The sequence below is a fragment of the Chlorocebus sabaeus genome, chromosome 12 (genome assembly GCF_047675955.1).
Source record: "Chlorocebus sabaeus isolate Y175 chromosome 12, mChlSab1.0.hap1, whole genome shotgun sequence".
In the NCBI taxonomy this organism is placed as follows: Eukaryota; Metazoa; Chordata; class Mammalia; order Primates; family Cercopithecidae; genus Chlorocebus; species Chlorocebus sabaeus.
Genome location: NC_132915.1, coordinates 99,237,730 through 99,260,594, shown reverse-complemented (window position 1 = coordinate 99,260,594; position 22,865 = coordinate 99,237,730). Strand labels below are relative to the sequence as shown.

The window sequence follows — 22,865 nt, the reverse complement described above, 5'->3', positions numbered from 1 at the left end:
TATATTAAACTTTAAACTACATTTTTTTCCCTAAATCAGATATTATTTTATATTACATTCCAGAATAGACAGGGAGTAGCAGGTGAGAAAGGTTTAAGAAAAATTTGTGGTAAGAAAACTTAAAATTATATTACCTTATTTTTTCATGCAAATTGGGAAAAGGCCATTTTTGGCACCTTTGTCTAGCTTCCAAAACTCCAGCGTTTAAGGTAGGATAGTTGGAGAACCATTAAATGAATTGAATATGGGGGAGAAAGGAGAAGCTGAAGTGAAAGGTGATGATATCAGGGTTTCCAATTTGGGACGCATAAGACCCTTCACAGACACTGGTGAGTCAGGAGGGAGAACTGGGATTGAGGTTGAGGAGGATGAATTTGGTTGAGTGTAAACTAATGATAGGCTGAGGAGAAAGATGCAGTAGACAGAAGAGAGGCACAGTGCCTGACACCTAGCATGGTTCTCAATAATTATTGGCTGCCATTTATCACCAGGAAGAAGTGTAGAGATTTGGAAATTTTGGCATGGTTGAATACGAATTGTTTTCAGGCTGAATATAGTGAAGTGAGTTTCAAGGTTTGAGCCTCGGGGAATAGAAGAGACAGAGTTAAGCATTGTAGAATGCTGTTGGGAAGTCAGTGGAAGTGGAAATCCAGAAAGGGTGATTTGGTTTAATGGTGGGTTATGGATGTCCTGTGAGGAGATACAGTCTCAGTAAGGTGTTCCATTTATTCATTCATCTAAAGCAGAAATCTAGGAATTATCTTTGATACCTTCCATGTCATTTTATCTCTCTGATCTATTGATAAGGTGCTGTCAAGTTTACCTTCTTAAGTAGGACACAAAAAGCACACTGTAAAAGAATAAACTGAACTTTATCAAAATTAAAGTCTTTTGTGCTTCAAAACTTGTCATTAAGAAAATGAAAAGACAAACCACAGACTTCTAAAGAACACATGCATTTGACCGGTTCTTTCTATTTCCATTTCCACCTTTATGTAAAACATGTGTTAGCCAGGCATGTTGGCTCATGCCTGTAATCCCAGCATTTTGGGATGTTGAGGTGGGAAGACTGCATGAGCCTAGGAGTTTGAGACCAGCCTGGGCAAATAGGGAGACACTGTTTTTACAAAAGAAAAAAAAAATAGCTGGGCGTGGTGGTGCACGGCTATAGTCCTGGCTACTTGGGAGGCTGAAGGGGAAGGATTGCTTGAGCCAGGTGGTTGAGGCTGCAGTAGGCTGTGATCATGCCATTGCACTCCAGCCTGGGCTACAGAGTGAGACCCTGTCTCAAAAAATAAAATAAAAAATAAAACATGTCATATGTACATATGAGACCCTTGTAACTCAATAAGGCAATCCAAGAAAAATGGACAAAAGATTTGAATAGAGTATCAAAGAAGATATACAAATGGAAAATAAGTGCAAGAAAAAATGCTCAGCATCATTTTAGTCATTAGGAAAATGCAAATTACAACTACAGTGAGAAAGCTCTTACACCCCCAATAGAATGGCTGAAATTACAAAGTCTGGGCTGGGCACAGGGCTTACACTTAGGTGGGAGAATTGCTCAAGGATACAGGACTTTGAGACCCCACCTTTAAATTAAAAAAAAAAAAAAAAAGACAATTTCAGATGTTGACGAGGATGTATGTATGTAGAAGAAGAGGACCTGTGGACCTTTTTTTTTTTCCCCCTTGAGACAGGGTCCTGCTCTGTTGCCCAGAGTGGAGTGGCACAACCGTGGCTCACTGCAGCCTTGAACTCCTGGGCTCAAGCAGTCCTCTTAAGTAGCTGTGCACAATGCCACACCTGGCTAATTTTTAAGTTTTTGGTGGAGACTGGGTCATGCTATGCTCCCCAGGCTAGTCTTGAACTCCCGGACTCAAGTGATCCTCTCTGTTGGCATCCCAAAGTGTTGAGTTTACAGGTATGAGCCACTGCACTGGGCCAGACCCTTATGCATTGCTGGTGGGCTCCGAGGTGAGCCCTGGAGTTCAAACCCAGCTTTCTGAGGTAATTTTCTTGAACTCCCCTCTCTTGCTGTCTCCTCAGTTCCCTGGGGCTCCCTTTATTTAACCCTGCTCTGCTGTGTACTTTCCATGATTGTATATGTAGTCTGGGCTTTTCAGTGAGAGGACAGAGTAGAAAAGAAAGTAATAGGGGATTGCCCTATCCTCTTAAGGCCACACTTCCTCTGACTGGAGGGAAAGGTTCCTTCCCTCACTCAATGCTTTAGGTACCTGTAGGCTGCTGCCTCTTTTCCACTCCTTGAGCCTGAACTAGACAGCTTCTCTTGAAAGTTATTCATGCTGATGTTCACGTCCAGTATTTGGGCTGCCTTGAGTCTATGCTGAGTGATATTAGAGGAACAAACTCGTACACACCACTGGTTCGGTGGTATTTTTAATTAGAATCTTCTTACCCCAATTCATCTGCTACTCTACTTTCTAGGTTCCTCAAATAGCTGCTCCATGAATTCTGCCCTGGTTTTATCGAAGTATTTTATCGTTGTGGAGAGAGAGGGTGGAGTGTGCCTGTTACTGGGAGCCAGCACTTCTAGATTTCTTTTTATGTATTTTGCTGTACATTCATTGGACCTTTTAAATGTGTGAATGTGTATCTGTTGTTAGTTCTGGAAAGTTCTCTGATATTTTCAGACCAAGAATGAAATTAAGGTAGAAATCTTAAGAGATAACTAGAGTATTAAAAACAGCTGTTGGCCGTGCCGCATCCTCTTCTCTTCCAGATTATTGATTTAATGTTTTACTTTCTGCGTCTATCTTGTGTAGCTTTTGTTTTCTATTTTCTGTTTTTCTTTCTGAACTCTATTTTGCATCATTTCTTTAAATTCATGAATTCTCTCCCTGGTTGTATCTTTCCTGCTTTTAAGTCATCTGTTGAGTTATTCATTCTTATTTTGAGAAATATTTTGTTCTTTTTAAATTTTGCTTGGTCATGTCATAGTTTCTTACTCTTTACTCATTTTTAATCTTTTTAAAATTTATTTAAGCTTATTAAATATTCCATGTTCTGTCTCCCATAATTCTAATACCCGAAGTCTTTGAAGGTCTGACTCTCCCATCTTTTATTTCTGAGGTTCTTATTTATGGGCCTTGTTTCCCCAGGGTTTTCTGATTTTTGCCAGTGAGCTCATATTTCTTGGAGCTTTCTGTGAGAAAAATTTTGAAGCTGAGTTTGAAGTGGATTTTTCCAGAGAAGATTTACATATTTTTTTGTTAGTGTCTTAAAGCCACTCTTAGTTTGGGACCACTTCAATTTAAATTCTGGGATTGAGGGTTTTTTGTTTGTTTGTTTGTTTTCAGAGAGTCTCACTCTGTTGCCCAGGGTGGAGTGCAGTGGCACTATTCTGGCTCACTGCAGCCTTGAACTCCTGCCTCAGCCTCCCGAGTAGCCAAGACTACAGGTGTGTACCACCATGCACTGCTAATTTTTTTACTTTTTTTTTTTTTTTTCTGATGGATCTGAAGTCTTGCTCTGTTAACCAGGCTGGTCTCATACTCCTTGGCTCCGCTTACCCAAGTGCTGGAATTACAGATGTGAGCCACCATGCCCAGCCTGTTGAGGTTTTTTTGACCACTCAGTAGCAATCCCTTGTGAAGGACTGCTTGTGTTTGAACTGGTGGAAAAATTTCCCTTTCTTTCTCAGTGCTGAGTTATGAGGCTAGTGGTTTTTATGACAGTTCCTGAGATGGGTATGTATGTGGGTGGGTTTCTTTCTTCATCACTTTGGTCATCCCACTTTAAATGGTGGGAGAGGGATGTCTGTTTCACTTTTCTCCTTAGGCTGAATGTTCATTTTGTCTTGAATTCCTTGAGCCCCTTAGATTGGGAGAATGGAGCTTGCATTGGACTATATACATATAAATGTCTTCAAGGAGAAAGTGAGTTTTTGTGTTTTGGTAACCCTGTTAGGTTCCTATCTTCACTTAGTTCCTTGTCAGAATCTTTGTTCTTTTCTTTTCTTTTTTTTTTTTTGTTGAGTCAGAGTCTCATTCTGTCACCCAGGCTGGAGTGCAGTGGCACAATCTCGGCTCGCTGCAACCTCCACCTCCTGGGTTCAAGCAATTTTGCTGCCTCAGCCTCCCAAGTAACTGGGACTACAGGCACACGCTACCATGCCCAGCTAATTTTTTGTATTTTTAGTAGAGATGGGTTTCACTGTGTTGGCCAGGCTGGTCTTGAACTCCTGACCTCAAGTGATCCACCTGCCTTGGCCTCCCAAAGTGCTGGAATTACAGGCAGGTGTGAGCCACCACACCTGAACGAATCTTGGTTATTTTCTTGCAAGCTCGTCAATGTATTTATTTGAGAAGATGGAAAAACCCATTATTTATAGTTTTCAGTGGAGGATCTGAAAGATACTTAGTTAGCATGACATATTGCCACATAGGAATTTGCAAGTGGCATGCAGCTATGGTCCCAGCAACTTGGGAGGCTGAAGTGGGAGGATTGCTTCAGGCTGGCAGTTCAAGACTGCAGTGTGCTATGAGCATGCCTGTGAATAGTCACTGCACTCCAGCCCAGGCAATATGGCAAGACCCTGTCTCTAAAAAAAAAGAAAAAAAAGAAAGAACTTCCAGCTGCAATGTTTCCAAGTTTCAATCAGGCTGATTTTGCTAGCATTCTCCAGTCTCTATGTGAGCGTTCATACCTCTGTACTTTGCTCAGCATGTGTCCCCTGTTTAAAATCCCCCCTCTCCTGTCCACCTAGCCAAACCCAGTTCATTCTGCAGTGTGAATAATCACGTTTCACCCCTTCATGGTACTTCTCTTGAATGCTGTAGCTCCCTGGTTCCCAAATGTTTGGAATGTTTTAAAGTACAGACTTAAAAACAAATTTTGTGGAGTTACATAAAAATGATCATCTCCTGTCACCATTATTTTTGAAAAGAAATTGCATTTTCATATCTGAAAGGCAGGAGGAACAAGATGGCTAATTAAGGACAGTTTTTATAGTTGAATTAAATACCTTTATATGGAAAGCACACTGTATTGTCCATTTTTCTCATTTTGCTACTGATTATAAAAAGCCTCATTGCATCCTGTCCGCCGACAATCAGGACCACAACCTTAGCTCAGAATGATGTCTTCCATTTGCAAACCCACAGCATTTTGTTTTATCAATTCGCGGCAGCCAGTCATTTATCTCTGTTGATTTCAAACAGCCCATATTTGACTGTTTACATTTTATGTTTTGTCTTCTTGACTTGCTTGTAAGCTCCTTAGGAGCCATTATCTGTGTGTGTTTAGATTACTCATAAATACGTGTTGAATGAGTTAAATTTAGATACCTCGGATGATAGTTGAAACCTAGCAATATTTATAGAGCACACATTTGAGTATATCACAGTTCTGAACGTTGTTTACTTCTGGAGGAAAAAGAAGTTTTAATGTGAATCATGAGTCACTTACTCATCTCTCTTCTCCTCAGGGAATTTCATTCAGTTAACAAATTCACCAAGCGCTTGTTTAAAAACCAGGCCTTTTGTTAGGGGTCTGGGAATACAGAGGTGAAGTGAAACAAACTTCCCAGTGTAGTAGGTAATATGTACATATAAGTAGAAAGCATAGAATACCACCTGGGAAGCCTCATAATAGGACTTTGAAACCAGTTTTATGACAGTGTGGAGAGAGCACTGAGCTTTGTAAGGGAGTGAGAGAAGCCTCCAGAGAGGAGGAGGCATTTGTTCATTCACTTTCCGTTCATTCAGCAAATATCTCTTAAATGCCTGCTACTTCCCAAGCACTGTTATAGATGCATCTTGAATAAACAGGACATTGTTAGGAGATGGAACACATTTTAGGTGGGGAATTATGATCAAGAGCATGCCCTTTGATGTAAGAACAGACCTGGGCTTGAGTTCATACACTGCCCCTTACTAGGTATTTGTCTTTGGGCAAGCAATTCAATTTCTAGAAGATTCTTACTTTTGTGAAGTGCTATAGATCCTCCCTACCTCACAATATGTCATGTGGATAAAGTGAGGTGCTATATATAAAATTAAGCTCAGCACAGTGCCGGCCCCTCTGAAATAGTGCAATAAGTGACAAATGTATATACAAGGCATGTAAGTGACTGAGGCCTGATGATAAGTTTAACATGACTAAAATGTGGGGGCATGTGGGTTGGTAGGGGGTAGTGGGCAGATGAAGCAGATGGGTCTGGTCTCACTGAGGCTAAGTTGCAAATAGTCTTGCGTCGCATGTCATAATGACTATCTTTTTACTCTTGAATGCATTTGGGAGCCGTGGGGGTTTACATTGTGTTTTTGTCTTTCTTTTTTAGCTATGTAGTAGAATGCTGAGCTATAGCATAGTAGTTAGGAACACGGACTCCGGAGCCAAACTGCCTGGGTTCTAGTCCCAGCTGTCTCACTTCCTAAATGTTTGGCTTTAACTGATCTGTTCCTTAGTTTCTTCATTGATAAACTGGATGATAATCATACCTATCTTAAATGTTTATCTTGTTTTGTTTGTATAATGCTCTTTGAATCATTTTTTTTTTTAAACATATAATCCTGTACATACTGTGTTCTATGAATCACATTTGTTTTTAAAGCTTTGGAAACTTTTGTTAGAGGGACTGTTATTTGAAATGTGGACATATAAAACACTAAAAGTAGGTCTATGGGGTAGGCTACTTTCATTTCCCTTCTGTTCTCGCAAGACCTCTGAGACATATCGGCCCAACACTAAAAACTACTGCCCTAGAGCAACTGACTGAATGTCTTCATTTAAGTTACTTGTCTTTTTTTTTTTCCTTTGAAGATGGAATCTTACTATGGTGTTCATGCTGAAGTACAGTGGCTGTTCATGGGTGCCATCATCATCATAGGGCAGTACGGCCCTAAACTCCTTGGTTCAAGTGATCCTGCCATCTCAGCCACCCAAGTAGCTGGAACTACAGGCGTCCACTTAAGTTACTTGTTGAACTGACATTCAGGACAAATAACTTACCAGTTGTAATGTGGACAGTGGCGTTGGTATTGATCTAAGTTAATGTTTTGATGCAGGAATTGTGAACCTTCATATTAATCCTTATAATCTGACTTACTATTTTACAAGTGGGGAGAGAGATTTAGAAGGATAGAGCCACAGGATGTTGGAAGAGCCACAGGATGTTGGAACTGGGGAGACCTTTCATATTGATCTGTTTAGAGATGAACAAATTGGGTCCTAGAGAGGGAAATTTTTTTTTTTTTTTTTGAGGGCAAAATTTTAATAGAATGTAATCTGAACTCTTACATTTAGAAAAAACAAAACCTTAAAATTACTGATTGGTTCAATTTATGGAAAAATTAATCTGTAACAAAAACTTGACAATGAGTGCAAAGGCACCACCATTTTTTTTTAAAAACTGAAACCCACTTTTTTTTTCTTAATTTAAGTTCTAGGGTGTACATGTGCACAACGTGCAGGTTTGTTATATGTTACATATGTATACATGTGCCACGTTGGTGTGCTGCACCCATTAACTCGTCATTTACGTTAGGTATATCTCCTAATGCTATCCCTCCCCCCCACACCCCCTGACAGGCCCCAGTGTGTGATATTCCCCACCCTGTGTCCAAGTGTTCTCATTGTTCAGTTCCCACTTACGAGTGAGAACATGCGGTGTTTGGTTTTCTGTCCTTGCGATAGTTTGCTCAGAATGATGGTTTCCAGCTTCATCCATGTTCCCACAAAGGACATGAACTCATCCTTTTTTATGGCTGCATAGTATTCCATGGTGTATATGTGCCACATTTTCTTAATCCAGTCTATCATTGGTGGACCTCTGGGTTGGTTCCAAGTCTTTGCTATTGTGAGTAATGCCGCAATAAACCTATGTGTGCATGTGTCTTTATAGCAGCATGATTTATAATCCTTTGGGTACATGCCCTGTAATGGGATGGCTGAATCAAATGGTATTTCTAGTTCTAGATCCTTGAGGAATTGCCACACTGTCTTCCACAATGGGTGAACTAGTTTACAGTCCCACCAACAGTGTAAAAGTGTTCCTATTTCTCCACATTCTCTCCAGCACCTGTTGTTTCCTGATTTTTTAATGATTGCCATTCTAACTGGTGTGAGATGGTATCTCATTGTGGTTTTGATTTGCATTTCTCTGATGGCCAGTGATGATGAGCATTTTTTCATGTGTCTGTTGGCTGCATAAATGTCTTCTTTTGAGAAGTGTCTGTTCATATCCTTTGCCCACTTTTTGATGGGGTTGTTTGATTTTTTCTTGTACTTTTGTTTAAGTTCTTTGTAGATTCTGGATATTAGCCCTTTGTCAGATGGGTAGATTGCAAACATTTTCTCCCATTCTGTAGGTTGCCTGTTCACTCTGATGGTAGTTTCTTTTGCTGTGCAGAAGCTCTTTTTTTTTTTTTTTTTTTTTTTTTGAGGCGGAGTGTAGCTCTGTCGCCCAGGCTGGAGTGCAGTGGCCGGATCTCAGCTCACTGCAAGCTCCGCCTCCCGGGTTCACGCCATTCTCCGGCCTCAGCCTCCCGAGTAGCTGGGACTACAGGTGCCCGCCACCTCGCCCGGCTAGTTTTTTGTATTTTTTAGTAGAGACGGGGTTTCACCGTGTTAACCAGGATGGTCTCGATCTCTTGACCTCGTGATCCGCCCGTCTCGGCCTCCCAAAGTGCTGGGATTACAGGCTTGAGCCACCGCGCCCGGCCTCAGAAGCTCTTTAGTTTAATTAGATCTAGAGAGGGAAATCTTTAAAGCTATGCTCCAGACAGTCAACACGTGCCCATGTTTCAGACCTCCCAGCCCACTGTTGTCTCTCCTTTCTTGCTTAGAGGTGCACAGCCAATTTAGTGCCAGAACCAGGGCAAGCAGTTTTCACCATTCCAGATCTCATGCTTCTTCAACTATACCTCTTGCTGTTTGACAGTATATATTCTTGGCTTTAATGTTGACTGTGTTCTGAAGGGTTACTGGGTGCATTTGTGGATTGTTTTTTGTTCCTGCAGTTGGGCTTGAAGCTCTTTCAGAGCACCTGAGGGCCTGGACTTGGACGGATTAGGTATTCTGAGATGCCTTTCCTTGTAGTGATAGGTTTTAATAGTTGTTGTTAATATCGTCTATTGGTAAACCTAGAGCAGGGGTAAAGTATGTGGAAAGTAAAGATGTTCTGAATTAGAAATAAGCATTTATTGTTTACCTGGGTAAGTAAGCAGACCTACCATAGCTGAAAATCTTAAGGAAAATTAAGGTCATGCTTTCCTGTTGGTTAGCAACCTTTGTATTAAGGAGAGAGCAGACACTTGAATGGGCATCATGGCAGGTCACCTAGAGCCTGGATCTGGACACCCGGGAACTGAGGTTGCACAGTCAGTCTCTTAAGCACCCCCACAGCCTCTAGGCTATGCTAGGCTCTCAGGGATCAACCACACAAACTCTCGTGCTGGCTTTTCCCTGTCTCCCTCCCTTCTCTCAATGAGCTCTTCCTGTTGTACATGGCACAACACTGATCCCTTTTTAGTTTTAAGCAATGTTATTTAACTAAGTGGTTTCCAAACCTGGATAGTTATGCACCAGAATCACTCGGGGAACTTAATTTTTTTTTCTGTCCCCACCCCAGACCCTCTGAATCAGAATCTTGGGACCTATTTTTGTATTTCATAACAGTTCCTTAGGTGATTTTGATGACAGGATTTATAGACCTGAGCTCCAGAGCCAGACAAATGACTGACTCCAGCTCTGTGACTCGGTTCTGGATTCTGATTGACTCAGTTTGCCAGATGTACACTCCTGGTCTTCTTTCTTTTTTCTTTTCAGCAGAGAGGTTCTTTTATTTTGCACTTTAGCTATGGAGGCTTTGTAGCAATTCTTATGCTGTGTTCCTAAAAAGCATTGGTGTTCTGTGAGTTGATGTTAAAATTAAATACTACTGGATGATTTTTCCCAAGTCACAGAAGAAATAATTGAACAGAATATTTCAATTTTAGGCAAAGTTTTCCTTTGAACAGATATTCCTAATTTTGACGTAACCTATCAATTTTTCACATTATGACTGTGCTTTTTAGGTCTCGTATGTCCTTAGCAATCCAAATCTACGGTTTAGGCTTAGGACACCATTAGGGAAGGAGTCCAAGGAGAAATTCCGGCAAAGATGTTCTATGGAAATGGAAGAATTGTAGACAGATGAAAGAGAATGAAATAACCTCAGTTTTCATTCTAAGGACTTTTCTACGCAGGCAATCAAGTTGTCTGTAAATAGAGACAATCTCGTTTCTTCTTTTTCAGTCCATATTCCTTTTATTTCTTTTTCTTACCTTATTGCCCTGGCTAGGCTCTCCAGTGTGATTAGAATGATGAGTTCCCTTGCCTTGTTCCCAATCCCAGAGGGAAAGTATTCAGTCTTTCACCATTAAGTATGATGTTAACTGTAGGTTTTTTATAGATGTCCATTATCAGATTGAGGAAGATCCCCTTGATGTCTAGTTTTCTGTTTCTATCATGAATTTTGTCAAATGCTTTTTTTCTTCATCAGTTGACGTAATTTGTGATTTTTCTTTATCCTGTTAATAGGGTAGATAATATTGATAGGTTTTCAAATACTGAACCAATCTTACATCCCTGGTATAAACCTCTCTGGGTCATTATAAACATGGTTGAATTCTGTCTGCTAATAATTTGTTAAGGACTTTTGTGTCTATATTTGTGAGAGATATTGGTCTGTAGTGTATACCTGACCTCAAGTGATCTGCCTGCCTCAGCATTCCAAAGTGCTGGTATTACAGGCCACTATGCCCATGCCCATGGGCCATGAGCCACCATGCCAAGATCATTCTTTATTCTTATTCTTTATTCTTCTTCTTTTTCTTATTTTTGAGATGGCATCTCGCTCTGTCACCTAGGCTGGAGAGCAGCGACCCGATCTCGGCTCACCGCAACCCCTGCCTCTGAGGTTCAAGCAATTCTTCTGCCTCAGCCTCTCGAGTAGCTGGGATTACAGGTGTCCACCACCACACTTGGCTAATTTTTGTATTTTTAGTAGAGACAGGGTTTCACCATGTTGGCCAGGCTGGTCTTGAACTCCTGACTTGAAGTGATCCGTCTGCCTCGGCCTCCCAAAGTGCTGGGATATTATTTTATTTTCCCTTCTGGGATACATGTGCAGGATGTGCAGGTTTGTCACATAGGTAATTGTGTGCCATCGTGGTTTGCTGCACCTGTCAATCCATCACCTAGGTATTAAGCCCCACATGCATTAGTTATTTACCCTGATGCTCTCCCTCTGTTTTTGTATTCTTATAAATATTCTTGGGTTTCCTCAGGGGAGTAATCTGAGGCAGTCATAGGCTTACTTCGTTCTTTTCCGTCTTTCAAGGCATTGGTGCACTTTGTTGCCTAATGTTTTAAAAACCATTGTTTCGTATGTTTTGTCTATGTTACTTTGAAATAATGTGCTCCTTCCAAGTCTTGCTTTTTAAGGTTTGTAAAGTGGGATTGGAGTTGTGCTCAGTCTAGGGCTAGACTAGGCAACCTAGAATTTTAGTCCCCATTTCTAAGGTAATAGTCTACTGTGTACTCTATCCAATGCACCATGAACTATGAGTTTTCCACTTTGGCTGGGGGAATAGGCATTATTTCTAACCCTGTGTGAGTACCAGCCGCTGCTACCTGTAATCTTTTTTGCACGGTTCTTTGTGCAGGCTTAAGTTATTTCCTCACATACATTTGCTAATCGGTACTTATACTTGAGGGGGCTCTTGCAGATCTCTGGAGTTCTTTCTCTGTGCAGCTCTCTTCACTCTAGCACACTGTGCTGCAAACTTAACTGCCTTGGTTTCCCTGGACGCTTAGCTCTGTCTCTCAGTTCCAGGTGTTTGCTGGACTTTGCTTAGGTTCCCCCTCCTTGCACCACAGTCTGGAAACTCTCAAAGTGGTGAGCTGGGGCATCAGAGGGCTCAGCTCACTTGTTTACTTCTCTCAGGGATCACTGTGCTTTGTTGTATGTTCTGTAGTTTCTTAAAAAACATTGTTCGAGAGAAGGATGGATGGATCAAGGGACTTTTGGTTGTTTCAGATGGAAGGGTAAATGTGGTCCATGTTACTCCATCTCTGCTGGAAGTGAGATTCCAGTAAATTTGTTATACACTTACTTAAATTTTTGATAGCCTGCTACTGCCTGTATAAGATGGTATCTGATTTAAAACTATTTTATTTATTATTATTAAAGGGTATATTTCAAGGTCTTCTAAAGAGTGTCACGATTTCTAGGTTGTCTGCCATCTTGGCACATCGAGAAGAACTACTGTTCTTTTATAGTAGTTCCAAAATCCAACTGATCAGAATCACTTGGGAAAATAGATTCATAGATCAATAGATCATCAAAATCACTTTTCAGAAAATAGATACCTAGGCTTTATTTCCCACCTAGTGAATCAGTCTCCAGTGGTAGAACCTGGGAATCTGATTTTAAAAACTTCCTAGGTGATTTGAGACTCTGAGTCAGTATAGCATACGTTACGTTGTTAAGAGCATGAGTTCCGTGGTGACTGTGATCTATAATGGCAACTCACTAAGGTCCGAATGGAGCAGTGGCAGAGGGGTAGGCAAGTTCTTATCAGAAAAGGGAACTCGGGACCATGAAGGAGAGAGGAGCTCAGTGCTTCTGGGAGACATGGGGAAGGCACCACTCTGTAATTCTGGATCTTCCTGAAGTCAGGTTGTGAGCTCTTTGAATGGCTCAAAGGACTACTCAAGGAGTGTTGAGAACCTTAACTCACTGTTCTGAAGGCCTTTTCAGTTGCCCTTAGGTGCTAATACAAGAGCCATACACCATGGTTTTTGAAGGGTGTGTGGAGGAGAAAAACAATTGGGCCTATAATAAAGTTCATTAAAAAAAAATTAGTGAACTAGGGGTTACATGGGTGTATGCAGTTGCCCAGGTTCCTTGAACTAGACACTTATGAGTGCATTTTAGTGTATGTATATTAGCATACATTTAATTGCGAGGATACAATTATATGTTGGAGGTATAAAGTTGACTTTAAAAATTCAAGAATATAGACTCTAGAGCCACACTCTCTGGGTTCAAATTTCAGCTCTATCTCTTACAAGCTGTGTGAACTTGGACAAGCTTCTGAACTTGTATTTCAGTTTCCTCATCTGTAAAATGAGAATGATGGTAATAATAGTTCTTTCGTAGAGTTGTTGGGAAGGTTAAGTGAAATAATACATGAAAAGTGCTTAGAAAAGTATCTGACACATAGTTAAGTGTTTAGTACATGTTAGCAAGGTTTAGAAGTGACTTGGTCTTCTGCAGAACATCTACTCTTATTAGATGGGGTAATGGTAATAACCTTCCTCTCACAGGCTTGGCGGGAGGGTTAAATAAGAAAGAACATAAAAGCAAGTCATCAATGAAACAAGGGGTTCTTGTTGCATAGTTCTCCATAAATAGCTTCATGAACCCCTTGAAATTTTTATGTTAGAAAAATTCCATTTAAGCACATTTTTTTCTGGGGAGGTGGTGAAGCTTTTCATGACCTCGTCATACAAGTCTGTGGCCCACCATTCCCCCAGCCACTCTAAACAGATGTGAGTAATTTTTGGACAGGCAACATGGTGTGGTGGAAAAGGCATGGATTTTGGAATCTTAAAACCAAGGTTCTGTTGGAGTTCCACCACTTCCTGGTCTCAGTTTCCCTTTCTGTAAAACAAGGAAAATACTACCATCTTATTATCTGACAAGGTTTTGACAATCAGCTTCAGAAACATATGTGAGTTCTAAGGTAACCATAAAGTGTTTTATAGATGTTCACTTTATTACTGACTGAGGGGCATAAGTTGTACATCCATGGACTCTTTTGATTTTTTTTTCCCCCCCGAAATGGAGTTTCACTCTTGTTGCCCAGGCTGGAGTGCAATGGTACAGTCTTGGCTCACTGCAACCTCTCCCTTCCAGGTTCAAGCGATTCTCCTGCCTCAGCCTCCCAAGTAGCTGGGATTACAGCCATGTGCCACCATGCCTGGCTAATTTTTGTATTTTCATTAGAGACAGAGGTTTCATCATGTTGGCCAGGCTGGTCTTGAACTTCTGACCTCAGGTGATCCACCTGCCTCGGCCTCCCAAAGTGCTGGAATTACATGTATGAGCCACCACGCCTGGCCTCTCTTGATTTTTATACATTGCATTTATTCAGTATTTTTTTTCCTCTGTAGAGGAGAGACTTTTTCTTCTTCAGTTTTGGTAAAACGTGAATTTCTTTCTGACTGCACAATCAATTCCTTGTTCTTAAAATCCCTTTATTGCCTAGACTAATGTTTCTATTTGGATAGTTCCCTATTTTCTGGATTGCTTTTAGTGATGGTATTTGAAAGCTTAATGGTTTTGAGTCTTTGAAATACACAGTAATACGTGGATTACTTATAAAGCCTATTATTGGTAAGGTGAAGCCATTTTATTTTTATATGATATGTGATAATACCCTTTACATTAGTTTAACACTTTTTAGTTTACAAAGCACTTTCTCGTTTTTCTCTCATTTGATCCCTCAAACAGCTTTTGAGATGAGCAGGGCAGGTATATATCTTGACAGAGGAGGAAGCCGAAAGGTTAAATGGCTTGTCCTAATCCCATAACAAGTAAGGGATCTACCTGGGATTTGAACCCAAGGCAGCTGATGTTTAGTTTGGGGTTCTTTCCGTAGAACCACATGTCATTCCTGTGAGAAAGTCTTGGTAAAAGGAAGGTCAGAGAAATTGGTATTTAATGAATGATTTAAAAAAAATATTTTTCCAGGAACTAAAATCTTATAGAAAAGTTGGCAGTACAGTATAAAGAACTTAAAACACACACACACACATACACGTGTACACACACACGTGTACACACACGTATACACACACACACACACAGTTTAAAGCATGGTATTGACCTGATGCCTCAACACCCTTGACTGTTTCAGTGTGCTTCTCCTACAAACAAGGTTATTCTCTCCTCTAACGCAATGCAAACATCAAAATCAGCAAGTTAACGTCAATTTGCTACTACGTCTAATCCTAAGACTGCATTAAGGTTTCACTAGTGGTCCCAATAACATCCTTTACAGCAAAAGAATCACACATTGCATTTAGTTGTCATTTCTCTTTAGTTTCCTATAGTCTGGAAGAGATTTTCAGCCTTTCCTTGATTTTCATGACCTTGACACTTTTGAAGATTAAGGCCAGATATTTTCTAGAAGGTCCTTCCACTTGGTTTTTTCTGATGTTTCCTCAGGTGTAGCATCTCTGACAGGAATATCACAGCAGTGATGCTGTGCCCTGCTCTTTGCGGTCCAGCAGTTTCTTCCATTACTGATGGTGATCACTTTGACTTGATTAGGTTTTTGCCAAACTTCTACGTTGAAAGTTACTCTCTCCTCCCTTGTATTCAGTATTTTGTGGGGAGGTACTTTGAAACTGTGTAAATATACCATTTCTCATTAAACTTTTCAATTTATTCCCTTATTTAGATGCATATGAACTCATGGCTTCCTGTTTTATTTGATGGGTCTGAATCTGTTAATATCCTTACTGATTTGGATGCTCAGACTGCCCCACATTTGGCCAGTGGAAGCCCTTTCAGGCTTGCTCCCATGTCCTTTTAACATATCCCCATCATTCTTTCAGCACTTCTTTGCTTCCTGGCACAAAAAATGTTCCAAGTTCATCTAGCACATTCCCTGTCTTAGTGCTAGAATCAGCTATTTATCCAAGGAGCCCTGGTTCCTTTTAGAGGAGAATTGTATTTAGAAGCCAAGGCCTGGGAGTTAGGTGTGCTCATTGCTGTTGGGGTGTTGCTGCTCCCAGTCCCTCCCAGTAGACAGAGCTGGGAAATACGTGTGCATGTGAAAAGTCAGGTTATATTTACACTTTATTTTCCTATCAAGTTATATATATGTAAACCTTGAGCACATACTCATATCTTCAGTTCAAATCCAACTTTGTAGAAGTCATGTTGGTTTTCTGTTAACTTCAACTGTAAGAAACCAGGCTTCCCCATGTCCTCCATGTACCCTTGGGTTCAGATTAGGCACACGGCCCCTTCACCCCCACCCCATGTGCATGCTCATCTCCTCCTTCACCTTGCTTGGTTCTCCACACACCTCCTGCCCCATTGCCCTGCTTGAACTCTGACTCCCCCTCACTCTGGGCAGCCTCCTCCTACCCAACATGGACGATCTCCTCATGCCTGCTTGGGCACTGGCTTCCATTCTTGAAGGCCCTAATGCTTACACATGCTCCTCACCCTCTGCATCTCTGACACCCTGTGTTGGGATACCCTCACATGGGTACCCCCTCATTCTGCCTGTGCTTCAACACCCCAGGCCCAGCTGTGCTGTGTGTGAATACCCTTCCACCCCACTCAGGTTCTGACTTCCCACACCAGGTTGTTCCCTGAGTAGATGCCTTCCTCATCCAGTTGGATTGTACATCTTATGCCAGGCCTTCCCTCAGCGTGGACGTTGCCCCTTCATAGGGACACCTTCGTTGCCCCGCCCAGGCTCTGACATCTCACACTGGGCTGTCACCAGCATGAACATCTACTTCACTCTGCCTACCTAACAGGTTTAGGACTAAATTGTTCAGAAAGGGAAGGGGAGGTTTTTACATTTTTTTTTTAAGGTCAAAAATGTTTAATGATAATGAGACAAATATCACCTTTGCAAGTGCCCTTAATGGGTAAAGCCTAGATTTTACACTGCAGCTCAGCATATGAGACAACTTACTAACACTGTGTGTTGTATTGCACATTGCTGAGGGGTGTTCAGGCTTTGTCTCTCTGCTTGGAATGCAGCTAACCCTCCTCCAGTTACCTTGCTTGCACTTAGAGGCTTAACAATCTTCCCGTAGGGATATAAGGAAGGTAAACCTTTGTGACTCTTTTCATAGCAGTATCTGCGTATCTTCATTAATCTGATCCTGAGAACATTATTAGAAATGAAGAGTTAAGAGTAGTCTTGAAACAACTTGTTTGTGTAATTACACAACTTAAGTTAATTTTCTAACAAGTCTCAACAATGACTGCATTCTCCTATGGAGGTGTTAAGTTGTTACAGGTTAGAAAGCACTCTTTGATACAGTGTTTTCAGCCTGGAAAAAACGGCTTTAATTTCGGAGTCCAGTGAAACAAATGGAGACTTGTTGGAAATTTTAACACTACCTTTTTGCTTGTTTATCTAGCTTAAAGGAATCAATGTTTATTAGGTGATGTTTGCTAGTGTGTTCTGAAGTGTATATGGTTTCTTTTGACCATGTTGTCAAGTTTAAGACAGTTCAATTGGTATGAATTTTTAAACACTACACCTAAGCCCCTTCAGCATGTAAGTTTGTAATTAAGGAAACACTATGCTGAAGCTGGTTTGAAGTGTTTTGTTTCAGGTCTGTAGCTCTAAATTACTCTTAAAAGGACTAGGGCTACAATTGTGGCATGGTTACCATATGCCGCACAGATTCATTTTATGACAAGTTAATGTTACATTTTTCTCCTAATCTTGTATATTGTAATTGGAGAAAAGTAGATCCTAATTAAAAGCTGATGATCCAGCAGAGTGATCAATAGCATGATGCCTTGAAAAAAAAGCCATTAAGCTTTGCTGCTGCCTAAATATTGTCAAAGCCTTTGTCTATTTCATGGCTTCAAGCTGAGTGTACTTAATCATTTTGAGAACATGGTCCTGGCTGGGTGTGGTGGCTAACGCCTGTAACCCCAGAACTTTGGGAGGCTGAGGTGGGCAGATCACTTGAGGTCAAGAGTTCAGGACCATCCTGGGCAACATGGTGAAACCCCATCTCTCCTAAAACTACACAAATCCTGGACATGGTGGAGGGTGCCTGTAATCCCAGCTACTCGGGAGGCTGAGGCAGGATAATCACTTAAACCCAGGAGGCGGAGGTTGCAGTGAGCTGAGATCTTGACACTGCACTCCAGCCCGGGCGACAGAATGAGACTATCTCAGAAACAAACAAACAAACAAAAAACACAAAAAAACATGGTCCTGAGCACTGAGCATGACCCTTCCGGTGAATCACTGAGAACTGTGTTCAGCAGAGAGATCTAAATAGAAATGCTCTGTTGGCTTACTCTCAGTCTTCATTCTCCCAGAAGCAAAAACTGAGCAGACCTCCCTTCTTTCAAAAACGTTTTAGCTGTTTGTGTTTGTCATTTTTCAGCATTTAAGAGCTGAGGCTGTTGTCAGCAGGTGTGACTTATTGTGAGACCTTTGACTCCAAAGGAAAACATCTTTACAGAGTAATAGGTGTAAGCAGTGTGTATTCTGTAAATTACCTCTTGTCAGAAAAAGAGAAGTGATTAGTGGGAGTTGGAAACATGTCAGATGTTGGAGGAAAACTCATTCATGAAACATTTATTGAGCCAGGTGTTAGACTAGGGTTATGAGAAGATGCAGTTGGTACCCTCAAGGAGCTACCAGTCTAGTGGGGAAGAATATATTGTATTTTATCTGAGACACACCAGTGGTTCTCAACCTTGGCTGTTCTTTGGAATAAGTTTAGGAGTTAAAAAATATCAGTGCCTGGAGATTCTGATTTAATTGATCTGTGATATAGATTGGGCATCAGGATTTTTAAAAAGCCCCCCAAGTAATTGTAATTGTACCAGAGTTGAATATGGTGAGAGCATGGAGAGTGGGAAGTACAGGGTGCCTTGGGAGCATAGAGGTGGGGTAGTTAACCCAGTCTAGGTTGTGAGTGAGTGTGAGAGTGTGTGTGTGTGTGTATGTGCATGCACATGCTCACGGGTCAAGGGGGAGGTGGGAGGGTTGTTGAACAATTATACTTCCTAGAGAGGAGGTAGTGCCTGAGCTGAGGCTGGATGAATGAGTTTGTCAAGTGAAAAAGGCTGGAAAGACTGTTCTTGGCAAAAGAGCAATTGAATAATGTAGAATAGTAAAGTGGTTATTGTCTTTGGAGTTAGTTCCATGCTGATTCCGCTGCTTGGTCACTTTGGCCAATTTATCCTCTGTGAGCTTCAATGTCCTCATCCCTAAACTGGGAGTAATATTACCTGTGAGGTTATTGAAGACTAACTGAGGTAATGCATGTGAAGTGCTTAGGATCATGGCTGGCACATAGGAGCAGTAAGTGGTGTTAGGTGTATGGAAATGGTATAATTGTCATAGAATTAGGGCATGCATGCATGGTTTGCTTAGAGAGCTACAAGTAGATCTGTATGGCTGGATTGTAGGGTGCAAGACTGAAGAAGATGGGGGGTGGGAGGCAAAAAAAAAAAATGCTTGGCAGGTGGGCAGGGTTAGGAGTCTACAGGAGAATGAGGCAATTAATAATGGGATATCATGGCAGAACCAGGACATTTCCATGGTAATATCTTAAGATGTATCATGAAATGTTCTGGGAAAACTTGGGTCCATATTGGAAAATTGGCTCTGAATGTGGCATTCTCAGCATCATTACATGTACCAAATTAGTAGTGAGTGTTAATAGGACAGAAATAGGATTTTCAGTTCCTTTAGCCAAGAAGTTAAAAATATTAAATATCCTGAAGAGTAATGGAGGGATGAGCAATCTCAAGGTGGTCCCAGAGAGCCTCTGGAAATTGTTATAGTCTTAATTGTTTACAGGCTTAATGAAAATTCTAAGTAAGGGGGTTGCTTGGCTGTTTGCATTTAGAGGAGGCACTTTTTTTTTTTTTTGATTTGGAGAGAAATAGAGAATGCTTCTATCTGCGTTGGTTTCGCTGGCCCTTAAAATAACTGATGTATATTTGTTGGTGTGTTACATAACCTGTCACAACATTAGTCACCACTTCTTCCATAAGGCAACATGGAAATAATCATAGATAAGCATGACTATAATTTATAATTATAGACCAATTTGGTCTTAGCATTTTAGCTCTTTTTTTTTTTGAGACTGTCATAATCCTTGATTCCATGTAATAGAATAGAACTCTGCCAACTGTTTGAACTAAGTAAGAATCTTAGGCGGCTTTATTATGACTCATTAGAGTGAGGCAGTCACTACGGATAGTGGTAGAAGAAGAGGAATAACCTTCCTTGTTTCCACAAATGCCTTTTTTCTTTGAAATGTATCTTTTATTGCAAAACCACGATTGAAATAATGGATTATTGTGGTATCCCCTATGTTTATGATGTATATTCTAAATTATTTGGAAGAATTCTACTTAACTGGTAGTTCTTAAAGTATGGTCACGGGTCCAGCAGCATCAGGATGACTTGGAGACTTGTTAGAAATACTAATTCTTGGGTCCTACCTGAGATACTCTGGGGATGGGAACAGAAATCTTTTAGTTAAGCCCTCCAGGTGATTATAGTACATGCTAAAGTTTGAGAATCGTGGAACCGGATGATCACACCCATCATTTATTGAAATCTTTTAGACCTCAGGAAGGCAACTGTATTCTTTTTGCCTTCTACCCAGTATGTAGGTGGCACTGGCTATGTGCCAGTCATTGCCCAGGCACCAGGGAAACACTCCTTGACATGATAGACAAGATCCCTGCTCTCCAGCAGCTTACATTTAGAGAAAGGATACTGACTGTAAACCAAGATTGTGACAGGTATAATGCAGAGAATTAAACTTAGGTGATAGAGTGTGTGTTGGGAAAGGCCTTTCTGAGGAGGCGAAGTATAAGCTGAGTTTTCAGTGCTAACAAGGGCCACCTGTGTGAAGATCACTATAAAGTACTATAAGATGGGACTTCTCTTTGGTGTGTTTGAGGAGCATAAAGAAGGTCATTGTGGCTGGAGTTGAGTGGGCAAGGGGAGAGAGGTATAAAATGAAGTTGGACAGGTAGGCAGAGGCCAGATCATGTAGGACCTTGTAGGTGTTGCTAAGCACTGCCACCCTCTTTTTTGTTGTTTGTTTGTTTAAATTGTGGTAAATTTCACATAAGACTTCCCATTTTAACCACGTTCAAGTGTACAGTTCAATGGTATTATGTATATTCATATTGTGGGACAATCATTATCAATGTCCAGCTTCAGGACTACAACTTTGACTTGACTTTGTGTGGTGTGGGGAGCTTTTAGGAGATTTGAGCAAAGAAGTGACATAACCTGAACCTCAGAATAAAAGAATTACTGTCTGTTAATGTTGAGATCTGACTCTAGAGGGGCGAGGAAGAAAGCAGGGAGACTCGTCAGGAGGGTGCTGCAGTAATCGAGGTGATATGATGGTGATCTCTCAAGGATGGTTGTATTGGGGGGGGCTAAGAAACTTTGAGATTCTGGATATATTTTGATGGTAGAATCAGTGGACTTTTCTGATTGGTTGACTGTGGCATATGAAACAGGGGAGTCGAGGATGACATTAAGTTTTGTTAGTCTCAGCAACTAGTAGAGTTCAGGAGATGCAGGTTTGAGGGAGAAAAATATGATAAGTTAAATTAGAAATGCTTCTTAGATGCCCAGTTGGGATTTTTTTTTTTTTTTTTTTTTTTGGAGACAAGGTCTCTCTATGTTGCTTAGGCTGGCCTCAAACTCCTGGCCTTAAACAATCCTCCTGCCTTGGGCTCTCCAGTAACTGGGCATCACCCACCTATGCCTGGCCCAGTGGGGATGTTGAGTAGGTAGCTGGATAAGGGAGTCTGGAGTCAGGGAAGAAGTAGTCAGGTTGGAGATGTGACTGGGGCTTGTATGCTTGGTAATGAAAGCCCAGAGACTGAATGAGATCATCTAAGCAATGAGTGTGGACAGGGACAGTAGGAGAGCTAACCTGAGAAGGGATTAAAAGGAGTAGCCAGTGAGGTAGGAAGACGACCAATAGAGAGCAACATCCTGAAAGGCAAGGGAAGAAAGACATTCGAGGAGGAGGGCAAATGGATCAACTATCAAAAGCTATTGACAGGCCGAGTAAGATGAGCACTGAGAATTGAGCATTTAAATAAATTTTAGCAATGCAGAGGTCTGTGGTTACCTTGACCAAGTTGTTTCAGTGATGTGGTGGGTTCAGAAGCCTGGTTGGGGTGTCTTAGAGAAAGGAAGAAGCAGCAGAAACAATGAGTATATACATTAGGCCATTTTTCACTTAGATAGCAGGGCTGTACAAAACACCCTGTGGTACAGGATAATGTGTTGGTGTCCCTGTGTTTTAAAGTTTGGATACAACACCTTTGCATGCTCATTTTATTTCAATTTTTAAAATGCATAAAAATAAATTAAAAATGGAAACTTGAGTAAAAATGTGGGAAGCTCTAAAGAACCTCCATGAAGTCCTAGGATCCTGAAGAACACACTTTGAAGGCTGTTATATTAATAAAGAAGGAATGAAATTCTGAGATGAAATTCAGCCAGTTGCAATCTAGGCTTAAGAAAGACATTTTGAGGTCTCAGAGAGAATCTTCCTGATGCTCTTCAGATTATACTACCTATTACTCATGAAAGATGACCTTGGAACTTCCCTTTCTTTCATCAGATGTTCTACCTTAAGATCTTTTGAATGAAAGGGGTGTTTGCATATGGTATTTTCCACAAATATTGGGTCCCATATGCCAAAGATGCCAAGATCATTTTGTACCCTCTTGCAGGGAAAAAAGAGCACAACAAATTTTTAAGGTCCTCTTGAAACTTCAGTTTACTTAATTTTTTATAAGTAAGATATGGTGACTTAATGTCTGATTTAAAAAATAAGTCTGTTTGACAAGGTATATTTAAATACCTTGAATTTTAGAGCAGCCAACTCTTTACTACAGACACTTGAAAGCAAAAGCCCATGTTTCTCTTTGGGGAAGAAATGACGATTTTACACCCCTGAAGTAAGTAGATTCCTGATTCACAAAACACACATTTTTCTTTTCCCTCCTAAGGACGTAGAGGGAGTATTACCATTTTTTACTGAGTGTAAAATGTCATTATTTA

The 22,865-nt window shown here is 40.9% G+C and overlaps 1 protein-coding gene across 10 annotated transcripts in view; it reads left to right on the top strand.

Moving 5' to 3' along the window:
- Positions 1 to 22,865, top strand: part of DENND1A (DENN domain containing 1A) — a 543,199-nt gene that overhangs the window by 23,709 nt on the left and 496,625 nt on the right. The gene's annotated exons all lie outside the window — the stretch shown is intronic.